The sequence below is a fragment of the Cavia porcellus genome, unplaced genomic scaffold (genome assembly GCF_034190915.1).
Source record: "Cavia porcellus strain 051 isolate PalLab524CR breed Dunkin Hartley unplaced genomic scaffold, mCavPor4.1 scaffold_42, whole genome shotgun sequence".
NCBI classification, from domain to species: Eukaryota; Metazoa; Chordata; class Mammalia; order Rodentia; family Caviidae; genus Cavia; species Cavia porcellus.
Genome location: NW_026947525.1, coordinates 3,741,264 through 3,754,412, shown reverse-complemented (window position 1 = coordinate 3,754,412; position 13,149 = coordinate 3,741,264). Strand labels below are relative to the sequence as shown.

At 37.8% G+C, this 13,149-nt stretch overlaps 1 long non-coding RNA gene across 1 annotated transcript; it reads left to right on the top strand.

Annotated features, from left to right (window-relative positions):
• The first annotated feature begins 1,559 nt into the window (after window positions 1-1,559).
• LOC134474910 (uncharacterized) lies at window positions 1,560-12,556 on the top strand. Its single transcript, XR_010045830.1, has 3 exons — window positions 1,560-2,236; window positions 5,708-5,766; window positions 12,401-12,556. It is a non-coding gene; the product is annotated as an uncharacterized LOC134474910 (long non-coding RNA).
• Window positions 12,557-13,149: the final 593 nt, after the last annotated feature.

The following is a 13,149-nucleotide window of genomic DNA, read 5'->3' as shown; positions in this document are numbered from 1 at the left end:
GTTCCATCCCACACCGAGGCTACTTATATACCCACACCCCACGTGTCCACCAGAGAGATCACTGGACTCCAGCGGTGGGGGTGTGGGCAGTCATCTCTCTCCATGTTCTCAGAATAAAGGCCTTTGTTTGTTTTATACTTCTCATCTTTTGGAAATATTTTTCAGCTTTTGGAAATAATACTATCATTCTGCTTCTCTATTGGGCATAAAATCCTACCAGTATTCATTTTTGTCTATGTATGAAACTAATTTACCTCCTCAGTAATTCACATGCTCTATGCCATGAGTATCCAATGGAAATTAATGCAGTGGGCTTTTGCTTCACTCTATCAGTGTCAATGCAGTGAGTTTACTCCTAAGATAAAAATAAATCTTCATGCAAGTTTCAAAATATAAGTATGCATCAAAATATAGTCAAGGCCCTAGAGTCCTACAGACAGCTTTCAATAATATAATAGAAGCCTTCTAGAAACTGAAAAAATGCACAGTTTATCTAATTAAAAATTGTTCAAGCAGCCAATAATGTAGAAATTTTTCTGGAAAATTACAGGTAAACCTTCTTTTTTGTAAGATATAACCTAGTGCCATGGCAAAGTCTATTTCTTGAGAAATAATACAATCAAAGCAATTATTTTACACTTATAATGGCTGTTGTATACAATTTTAGGTATTGCCAGGACTATAATCACTGTGAGTTGTATTAATCACTTGAAACTGCAGGAAAAGGAACAAATTTCAGACATTGTAAAAGTATAGTCATGTTAATTTGGCTCATGTTAATGGTATAGTTGTCTAGTGGTTGATTGATTGTGTCAACTTGAGACAGTTAGAAGCTAACTAAATGGGTTTGGCAATTCTACACCCAAGGATGTAGAAGAAGACCCACTCTAGGGTGAGTTATCACCTCGAGGTATAAAAGGAGAGGAGGAAAGACAAATCAGTGCCATTCTTGGGAGAAGCTCCAGTCTTTGCCTTTAGTTTGGACCTTGACTCCTGGCTTCCAGTACAGACTCTTCAGCTTCCCAGCATAGACTCTTCAGCTTTTCATCACAGAGCCTTCGGCCTTCTGTCGCAGACCCATCAGCCTGCTGGTGTGGACTTGCACAAGACACTAGGGTGAACTCCAGAGATCTTGGATTGAACCCTTCAGCCTCCAGTGCATAGACATCCTCTGCACGCTTCCTCATCGGACTCTGAGACTGACTATTTGTAAGCCAATCTTGTTGTTTCTATATATTCTGGGTTATATCTGTTCTCTCTAGTAAAACCCTGACCAATACAGATTTTGGTACCGAGAGTGGTCCTAGAGAAACAGAATTATAACAATGGCATTCTTTAATGGTGTTAGAGCTTCCTGGAGTTGGCTCTGCAATTTGGTGAGACCTGAAGACACCAAGGTCTCTGCTTCTACTTCTGTGGAATATACTGATAATCCTTGGCATGAACTGTTTAAACTAATAGGTCTCATAGATCCATTTGATTATCCTAATTCACCAATTGTGAGATGTCAAAAATTTAGTGACTCCGTACAAAACAATTTTGAGTATCTTTGGCACAGATTTAAGAGAAAAGCTGTGGGAATTGAAATCGCTGGAAGTGCCCTGAGGGTGGAATCACCCAAGGCTTTTGGAACTTGCAACCAGATTGCTTCAGATGCTGAGTGTAGAACTCTAGGACTTAATGTTTGCCCTGCTGGATGTTGGAATTGCTTTGTTTCAAATGCTTTCTGTTCTCCTGTTTTTAACTTTTGGAATGGTAATGTTTATCTTGTGCCTTTGCATTTCAGAAATGTTTAACCTTGTTTCTTTTGTACAGGGGCTTACAGTTAAGGGTTTGCCATAGATCTTGGAGGAGTCTTGGGACTTGGACTTTTCAGCAATGTTGAAGCTGTTAGGACTTTGGAAACTCTTGGAGGTGGACTAAATGTCTTTTGTATAAAGGATTTACATGAGTCCTGGGGGTCAGGGGTGGAATGTCATGGTTTATGTTTGTGTCCCCCAGGACTCATGAGTTTGCATTGTTCACATGTGATGGTTCATTGTATAGTGCTTGGATTGATGATGTCAGTGCTTAACCCACATAGGGGTGGAGCCAGGATGTGATGTAATGGCAGGAAGAAGGTGTGTTTTTCTCTTTGCTGGTTTGAGTTTGCTGTGGGTGGCCGACATGAACTGCGGTCCAGCCATGCCTGCCTGTCTTGGAGCCAACTGAGTGTGGACTGAAACCTCCAAAAACTGTAAGAAATAAACCTTTCCTTTCCCAACTTTGGGCTTCAGGTATTTTGTCTCAGCAACGAGTAAAAAGTAACTAAGACAAGGTGTATCAAACTCCTTACCTACTATATATCTGGTATGAGTTTGTGTTCTCTAAAATTGAAGAATGAATTTTAGGAATGACAGAGTTTAAGCATGGAATATATTTATTAGGAGAAGGAAAGATTCTGTCTGAGAGACAAGAAGGGTCTGAGTGGGTTGCCAAAGACTGTCTTTTTGAGGAACTTGTATAGAGTTAAATTATGAGGTTAGATGGGTCCAGGGTAGGGGAAAAATGGGAATCTGAAAGTTGAGCATAAGGCAGAGTAGAAAAGTGGTCAACCAATAAGGTTAATTACACAGGTAAAATTGATTAAATTGGGAGCAAATGGGAGAGCAAGTCATAGTAAGTGGGCAGGTTTAAGAGCAGAAACTCTTCTTGTAGAGGGTTGGGATGGTGACTCTTGAGTTCCTCAGGGTGATCAGAGAACTATTGGGATTGTCACTCCTTAGCACTTAGTTGTATTTAATTTAACTTTTGTTTTGAGATTTGGCCCACAGCAGGAGGTGATTGTCTCTTCCAATCCTGCAAGCAATCTGAACTTATTATCTGACTCCGTTGAGGGGCCAGCCCTGTTGTTATAGGCAGCTGAGTTAGTTAGAAATATATAGCCAAGGAGATAGGATCAGGTCCTAGAAGTGGCCAGCTCAGAAGCCCAGATACCTTGCAGCTATTGGGGAGACAGATACCTCCTGTTATGGGACAGGCCTCAAGAGAAAATACTAAGGAAATTCATCTATATCCTAAGAATTGATTTTCTAAATAGTTCCCTTTCACCCTGCTGAAGTCAGGAGTCACCCTCCCAATCCCATAGAGGAGAGTTACAGCTCTGTAAAATGCCTGCTTTGTATGACCTCGTTTCCCCATTTGTCTGCAGTGTAAATGATTTTGCCTGAATTATTAATTATATTGGCTAAACATAGCTCTGTCCAAAGTTATGCCCATCTGCCTTGTGAGTTCCCAATTTCCCCCACCTTAAACCCATCTCACCCCATGATTTATTCTATAAAGTCCTAGAAGATACAGAGTCCTAGACAACCCACTTATGACCCCTCCTGTTCTCTTAGACAGAAACTTTCTGATAGGGTTTTCACTGTGGTAAAGGAGAGAATATAAAGTAAAAATGGCCATAATTCTAAGAAGGTAGAGAGTACCACATGACCACTAGACATCTGCCTTTTTCTGCTGGCTACCTGGTGAGGGAGATTATATCTACTTTTTGACTGGGGTGGTGCTTAAAGGTGGCATTGCTGGTGTGCCAGTAGCTGATAGGGACTCTTTTGATGCCACAGGTAAGTTGCCTAAGGGAGAGGTAAGTGACCTCAGGGTAAATGTCCCCTGGCCTTCTTCCCATTGCTGTAATATCCTATCTAGAGCAAAAACCTTTCACTTTTTTCTCTCAAGAGTTATATTCTGCTCTTCACCTCCATTGTTCCTAAAATTCATTCTTCTATTTTATAGAACACAAACTCCTACCAGACACAGTAGGTCAGGAGTTTCATTCCATTATATCACTATCTGACTGCCTATATTTCTAACTAACACAGATGCCTGTAACATTAAGAATTATTTATTTATTTCACTTAGCATAATTGTAGCTGATAAAATGTACTTAATGGATGTAGTGAAATATCTGATAAAATTGAAAATATTATTAACACAGTTTCTCTGTCATCACCAATCATTTTCATCTTTCAACTATGTGGGGAAATATAAAAGCAGCTCTCAGCAAATAGCAATGGTATAGTGCACAGTGTATTATTCACTGTAGTTACCATGTTATTTGTAAGTACTTCATAGATGACAAAAGAAACATTGAGCTTTTTAATGAACAACTATCAATTTCAATAGTTGTGCTCATAGCACTACATGGTGGTTGACAACTGTAGATTTTTCTTTGGTACCAGGGATTGAACTCCTGACCTTGTGCTTGCCAGGCAGGTGCTTTGACCACTGAGCTCAATACATAGTCTTATATATTTAGATTGTAAATGTGACTATTACCAATGTTTAATTTGCCATTGACATATTTAATTAAAAATCTTGTTAATCTACATCTTCAATTAAATTATTTTCTTTCATTGCAGTTTAAAGCACTTTCTTTTTAGGTACTGGGGATCAAACTCACAACCTAGCACTTCTCAGGCAGGTGCTTATGCCTGCTGAGCTAAATCCAAGGTCCCATTAAATTATATTTTATTAAATGTATAAACATTACTTTATCCATTCAAATAGTATTGTTATTTTACTAGAGGAGGCCAAAGTAGAGAGGAATTGATATACAGTCAGAGAGGAAATGGAAACTCAAAGGAGTCAGTGTAAAAACCTAAAAACAACAATCCCTGCTAGAAGTACAACTGAAGAAAGCCAGAAGGTGAAGATGTAGTGACCATGTCTACATGCCTCCTGGAGAGAAAAACAATAGCTTGAAATGTACTACAGTTACCACCACCTCCTCCAGGAAGTCTAGAGAGGCATTGTTACCATACTCAATGACCAGAACAACTGGGTTATTGTTCCCACACAATCCCTTGGCTCATTTAACATAGTTTTTCTGGTTGACTTTTTCCAAGGTTCAATAATATTAGTTAAGCCACTACAAGTTTATAAGTTGATTGTAGTTTGAGACCCACACTGTACCCACATTGTGACTTTCCTGTAAAAATGACACTTGACAATAATTCTGTGCCTTAAACACTGAAGAACATTCCTGAAAATCCAGGGCTATTCTCTCTTTTTTCCCAGAAAACTTTCTGAACTTCTTTTGTTTTGTGACTTCATTCCTCAATGTTGTGAGTCAACAAACTTGGTGCATTTGACATCAAACAGGGCAGGATTATATTTGTCCTTTTTCAATTTGAATATGAAATATCTGCTAAAGGCCATGTTCCAAAGCCTTTGTGTGTAGCTACTTGGTCGCTCTGAGTTTAAGATTTCCATGAGGTTTTTGGACCTCTTCATTCTAGCAAATTGCAGATTTATTGGTGGAAGGAGGTCACTGTTGTGCTGTAGCACTATAGGCACCATTTCTAGCTCTGTATTTGTCACTGCTGCACAGATGCCACTACATGGCCAGCTTTCCTCGGCAACATCATTCCATAATTGCCAATTTAGATCAGCTTTCTTTCAGCTCTATTGTTTTTGTTTTCTTTTGATAGTCTTTCTCTCTCCCTTGGTTTTTTACATTTTTTATTTTTATTTTTGTTTTTAAAGACATAGTCTCACCTTGTAGTTCTGGCTGGCCTTTCACTCACTGTGTAGGTTAAATTGTCCTTGAATACATGACCATTATCCTGTCTCAGCCTCTTTAATGCTGTTGGAAAAGAGGTGGGCATCATAACACATGGTGTTTGTCATTTTTTCCCTCGTTTTCACTATTATTCTTTCATTCCAGGGGCACCAACATTTAATCCAGATGTTTGCTTGTGTCAGTAAAACTTTCTTCATGTGGAGGTGAGTTTGTGAACAACAGTACAGGAATTCAAGCATCCAAAGTATAAATTTGGAATTTAAATAGCTGAACCACTTGTATACAGACATCTTCCCCATTTCAGAATCAAAACAAGTGGCCCTGAACTGGAAAAAAGAGAATCCAAAAGACATTTGGAAACAATTTAACTCTTAAGTGAAATTTTATTTGACACCTGCATCCTCCTTCTTTTTTTAGCAGGTTCCTTTTTTTCTTTCAGTACAGCTGCTTTTGCTTTTCTCATGGAACTTATATCATGAGTAATTTTTAATTTCCCTGGGTGAAATACAGAGCATGAGATAGATGCAGGGCACAAGATGGCATCTTTTGTGCCAAGCTACAACACACCTGAGCTACAGTGTCAAGAATCAATATTTTCAAGGGTAAAAAGTACATAATGTTTGAATATTTCATAATTTGTGATATTCATTCTTATAATAAAGAATGATCTATAGTCAGGACAAGCTAAGCCTACCAGGTCTCTCCTTGCTTTCCACTGGTCTTTTCCTCATCATCCTTAAATACAATACTCTCTGAGTTCTTAATACTAATGCTCACATTTGATTGATATTCCTACCTGTGACATGCAGTAGTCTAGCCTGGCATCCCCAGCACATAAGAGATAGAAACACATCTTGTGATTCCCTACACTCCAATGATGTTATGTGTTATATTATACACTTTTCCTTAAAGGGAATGGCAGTTAATGAATACATGTTTATCTCATGACTGTTTCTTCATGTTTCAAATAACACCAGTAATTGTTTCAAGCATTAGGTGCACACCTGTAATCCCAGGACTTAAGAGGCTGAAGTAGGACAATCAGTTTGAATTTAAAGGACTAAGAAGTGAGTCCACAGTCAGCCTGAACTGCATAGGGAAATCCTGCCTCAAACAAATAGAAAATAATATCGTATTATTGTGGATATCCTTGGGAAGAAGAGCTCAACAGTTTGAAACTCTTAGGATCATACCTATTAGGTTTCATCTGGTGAGTATAAGAGACCATTAAAACTACCTTCAAGGATATGGAGAAAACTCAAAAAATCTTATTGCAAAATGTCATATAGATGTAATGCATTGCCCAACAAAATACCATTAGGATAGCTCACAAATGTAGAGAAAACATTTCTAAAATTCATTTGGAAACAGAAATGCTCTAGATCGCCAAAGTAATTGCTGGGCCACAAAGGCAAGTCTGGAAGCATCACAATTCCTGACTTGCTGTAATACTAGAAAGGTACTGTAAAAAATCAGCATAGTTCTGGCAGAAAAAACAGACCTGAGAATCGTCCAAAAAGACTAGAAAAAATGCAAATAGAACTACAAACACATTTTGCTACTTAGTCTTTGACAAAGGAGCCAAATAGGTTCAGTGGAAGAGAGATAGCCTCTTCAATAAATTGTGCTGAAGAAAATGACTTTCCTCATACTAAAGACTTAAACTGGACACATGTCTATCACCATGTAATAAATATAAGTCAAAGTAGATGAAAGATCTAAATATTAAAACAGAAACACTAATGAGGCTTCGTGAACAAAATACACATTTTAAAGAATCAACCACTGGGACCCCACCTTATTAAAAATATTTGTACATCAAAAGAAGTCACTAACAGTGTGAAAACACAATGCACAGAATGGGCCAGGGATATTTTTCTATTTTCTGATAATCTCTTCAATATCCTTTTCCAATGTACTATAAATTTCCATATGTAAGTCCTTTACTTTCTTTGTTAGGTTCTTTCCAAGTATTTCATTTTCTTGGAGGCTATTGTAAAGGGTCTGGTTTCTGTAACTTCTCTCTTGGTGAGTTTGTTTATTGTATACAGAAATACGATTGATTTTTGATTGTCAACTTTGTCTCCAGCTACGTTATTGAATTTGGTTATTAATCTAGGACTGTTTTGGTGGAATTTTTGGCATCTTCTATTTAGAATATCATCTCATCTGTAAATAATAACGTTTAACTAATTTCTATTATATACTTATTCTTATTTCTCTCTTTTGTCTAATTGTTCTGCCTAATGTTTCCAGAGCTATATTGAATAGGAGTGGTCATAATAGTCATCCTTGTGCTTTTCATAACTGTAGAATGAAAGTTTTCAGTTATTCTCCATTTAGTATGGTGCTGGATTTTCATTGTCATTGTCTGATTTTTTTTTGTTTTTGTTTTTGTTTTCTTTTTTATCAGTACTGATGATCCTACTCATGACCACACAATTGCAAGGCAGGTGCTTATTCCACTGAGCTAAATCCCCAACCCTGTCATTGTTTGATTTTATCAGCTTGAGATAAAGGTCATCTGTAGTTATTTAGTGTAGGGTTTTTATCACAAATCAGTGCTTGACTTTATCAAAAGCTTATTGTGCATTTATTGAGATGATCACCATGTGATTTTTGTTTTTGCCTGAGTTGATATGACATTTAAATTTGTTGATTTGCATGTAATGAAACATCCCTGCCTTCTTGGGGTGAATCCAAGTTGTTCAGGTTTTAAAATCTTCTTAATGATTTGCTACATTCACCTTGCTAGTATCTTGTTAAGGATTTTTGTATCTATGTTCATTAGGAAAACTGTCCTATAGTTTTCTTTTTCTGGTTGGGTTTTTCTATGGTGTTAGTATCAGGGTAATTCTTGCCTCCAGGAGTGAGTTAGGGAGAACAGCTTCTCTTTCAAAGTCATTAAACAGCAATGGCCATAAATTTTTTTCTACATTTATTGTAGAATTCAGCAGTAAATCCATCAGGAACTAGAATTTTTTTATGTTGGTCATTTGCTTTTCTGTTGTTATTGTTTTTCTTTTTTTTTTTTTTTAATGTGCTCATGAGACAGGCTCTCATTATTCAGTTCAGGCTGGCCTTGAGCTTAATTTGTAGCCTTGTTTAGTCTCGAACTCACAACAATCTTTGTACCTCAGCCTCCCCAATTCTGGGATTACAGCAATGCACCACCATGCCCAGCAGCTGATAAAATTTTAATTAGATCTTCATTCTCATTAACTGATACTGTGTTTTGTAGAATTTTTATATCTTCTTGAATCAGATTTGGCATTTCATATGTGTCTAGGAATCAGTACAATTGTATATTTTTAACCTATGAAAGTATAAGCTTTTCAAGGAGATATTGATGCTCTTTTGAATTTTCACAGGATCTGTAGTTATTTTATTCTTCTGATTCATCAATGCATGGTTTTCAGTCTTTATTTTTTTCTTTTTTGATATGGTTGTCCAAGGGTTTATCAATTTTGTTTATTCTTTCAGTGAACCACCTCTTTGATTCATTAATTCTTTGAATTGTTTTCTTGTTCAGCATTGCATGAATTTCTTGCCTGGTCTTATAATTCCCTCCCTTGTATGGGATTTGTGTTTGTCTTGCCATTCTTCTTCTGGAAGATTGAGATGCAACATTTCATTATTTGTGTTCTTTCTATTTCCTGATGTGAGATTTGACTACTATAAGTTTCCCTATTTGGACTGCTTTCATTGAATCCCATAAGGTACAGGATTTTCCATTTATATTCTTTTTAGGTTGTAGGTATTTTTAAGTTTCTTCCTTTATTTCATCTGTCACCCATTGTTTGTTTGGGAGAGTGTTATTTAATTTCCATATACTTATGAAGTTTTTGCAACTTCTTTTACCATTATTTCCCAATTTTAAGACATGCTTAAGATTACTAGCCTAAGCTGCAAAGTCAATCAAGTAATACAAGGATTAAGTTGTTTTTGTATGTCCATTGCTATCAACTCAGCATGTCCTCTAAACCAGTCAGATGGTTGGTGGTGGGAGGAGGTGATTGGCCTCTCCCAGCCAATGCAGTGGTTAGCTCACAGGAAATGTAAGTTATTTTCTTGCTTTTCTTCTGAGAACCAGAATAGCTTCCACAGAATCACAACTTGGGCACATTGGCTAGTTTCTCCTACCATTCCCCATATGACTTCCACCAGCTCACAGGAAGGGCAGATTAGCTTTCTATTTATCCTCTCAGGCCTGGGATGGCTCAGGAGTGTTAATTATGTCATCAGGATGACTTAGTGGAGACATATCATGAAATCTGCATATTTATGTGTGTCTCCTTCAAAAAATAATTCATATGTAGGTCATTGATTGGAGTGGAAATCTCTTGAGGAAAGTTGTGTCATGTAAGAGGATTTGGCATTGGTGAACCAAAAAAATACAGTGGAAAAGAAGAGCTTCTGTATACTTAAATTGTCTTTAACAGGTTTAAGACAATTAAGACAGGTTAGTTTGATACTTGGTCCTGCCATCATCCAACAATACCATTTCAGTGCTGAGTCTTTAAAACAGATACATTTTATGTTGAATGTTGGGGTCTTTTCCTAGAAACCGAGATGCCAAAATGGTGTACCAAAAAGGCTCTAAGAAATGCGAAACACAGCATGAATTTCTGGGTTGCAGGAGGAGAGAGATCCTTGGCAGAGCTCATCAGTCTGCTAGCCAGCTGGCCAAATCATGCCAGCAGGAGTTGAGTGGACAATGGAGGAAACCTGATCAGGATCTTGGGAGAGGTTCAAGACCCTCTCAGAGCAACAGATGATCCCAACTGCAGAGAACTATCCCACAGAATGTGTCTAGGTGGCCTTGCCTGTGGCGTCTCCTGCCCCCTGAGGCATGTCTTCATTCTCAGTTCAATCATGCCTGTGCCACATCACAGCCCTGCATGAATATTCAGCTTCAATGGCTCCAACATATCCCTTCTATTTGTTTGTTTGATACACAGATGGGTGACCAGCAGAAGATGGAGAGGCTGTGTTAGAGCTCCCACCACTGCACAGTCCATCCATTCATAATGGTAGTCAGTTAGCAGCATAGCCAGTAATTGTCAGAGGATGTGGGTGATCCGAGATTCACCCACAGACAATATTTTACATTGCACTGTACCTCCAGAGGCCAGACTTTTCCGCAGAAGGTTCAAGCCCATGCTGACATAAGGACTGCACTAAGGACAATTGGTACATTACTTCCTATCAAGGCCAGTTAGGTCTCCTCAAGAAAAATCTTATAACCTTGCATAGCTCCTCATATCTCTTCTGTCACTGTCCACCACCTGGAAGAGTTCGGGCCATTTCTTGACTATGTTGATTTCTTGGAAACCTTAGGAGATTATTCTGGTGATTTGTGACTCTCCTTAGGCACACCTTGCACCAAAGTTCATTTTCCTGTCTGGTCTCATCATTTTCCTGATCAGAATAGTAGGTACTCACTGAGTATCTTCTGATAAGGCAAGCAGGGCAAGCAGAATTTCCTTTACATCTTGGGTCTCCTCCAAGCTTTAAGTGCTGGGGCCAAAATATTGGCTATCCATTTAGCCCATCTGTGTCTCTCATTTTTGGTCTCTAAATGTTAGCTGTTGGACATCCAGAAGAAAAGATTGATAACAATACAGTATATTAGAGGCAGTAAGCTTAACATTACTATTTTATCTAAACATAAAAAACCTCAGAACGTTAAATGAAATGTATTTTCTACTAACTATCGATATTTTAACATTTGAATACCTACAATGTTAACAGTGACATATTTTACATAGTAAATCAGAAATCAGAGCCATACATATTATTGTATCATGATATCCTTGCAATAATCTGAATTTCTCTTTTGACATAAAATATCCATTCTGATCAATCACCCTTATCTCATACCCAAGAAGTTTCTTATATATGATTGACCAATTTACTGACCTTTAGTGGAATGTGAATCTCACAAGTCTTTGGTGTTAGCAGAGGTATGAACATGAAACAAAAGTCTGCTACCATAAGTAATCCCCATTTTAAAATCCTGGAGGCCTATGTCTACAGAAATATGAATATATCTAAAACATCATGAATTTGATAACAATCAAGTGTCATAAACATGTGAAACCTTTACACAGGCATCTTCAATCCAAAAAATGTATTAATTCTTTTGACAATGACCAATGTGAACATTTTGGAGTACGTTTCATAACTTTAGTTACGGTGTCTCCTATAAAGCTATGGAGATCATTGAGGTCCTTGATCAACAAACAAGCACTGGTTAAAAATGTTACCAGGCAGCTGTTTTTTGATTTATCAATCAGAACCCTGTCCAGCAATCTCAGTCCTAAAGGATTTTGTTTATTCATCCTAATAATATCATTTCTAAATAAAGAGACTATCAAGTCAATGATAAATAACAACATATTCCATTCATATACCCAGTCTTTGTAACATTTGGAACAGCTGGCAAACAAGGTAAAAGCACACTTTATAAATTCACTGCCAAAAGAAATCTTTGATTATGTGATCCAGATATGGAAAAAGAAAAAGATTACTGAGCTCAAAATGAAAGGAACAGCTGTTCACAGAGTAGACAATTGGATAAACATAGACAATTTGTGAGGATTCAAACAAACACAGAAATGAGCACAGAGCTTGTGGGGGTCTGTGAGAACCCTTTAAGTTCCTCAGAGGTCATTTGTGTAGTTTTCCCATACCCCTTTGTTAAACTAGCTCATCTCTTACAACCCATGCTCCCAGTGCTGGAACACCTGTACACCTCAAGCACTCAGAGTGTTACAAGCTGTTCTGGGCCACTTAAGCACTCCTGTATGGGCATATCTTTTTTCTTCTTTACAGGTTTGAATGATTACTAGCTCATCAACTCCAAGCAACTGCTTACAAACAGACTGAACAAACAGACAACTGATATATGGACGGACTGAAGAACATCTCAAAATATCAGAGTGTACTTGAGCATATCCTTAAGCTCAATTACAATACCCTCTAACAAAGTTAGAGTCTATAATTATAAAACAATCAGTTGAATTTTTTATAGACCAACTAGCTGAGATCCTGTATAAAAGGAATTGAGGCTTGAATCACGGAGAGCTGAAATGGTGGAATTATGACGAGGAGCCTGTGGTGCCAATGCATTCATGCAGGGCAAACACAATAAGCAGAAATCCACACAACACCTTGGCAATAACACAGAAACATCCCCTCTTCCCCAGATCAACAGGGACAAGAGCCTCTGCCCACAAGGGTCTGGGGGGTGTTTTGTAAAATACAAAAGGCTTTGTCAGAGGTATATTCTGGTAAAAACATATTTGAACTAGGGAAGATGAATGCTTTGTTGGGAAAGAGAAGTGACTTAAAGTAAATAGCACCATCGACAGAATAGTAAGAACCTGAGCAGGAAGTGCACTATTCTTCTTTACTTGTTTCAAGAGAAGAGATTTGAGGGTATAATGAGCTTGCTCAATGATTGCTTGTCCAGTGGCATTATAGGGGATATAAGTTACTTGAGAAATGTTCCATGTGGAACAAAAGGAAGCAAAAGCCTGTGAGTTATATAGGCTGGACCATTATCAGTTTTAAGGTAGGAA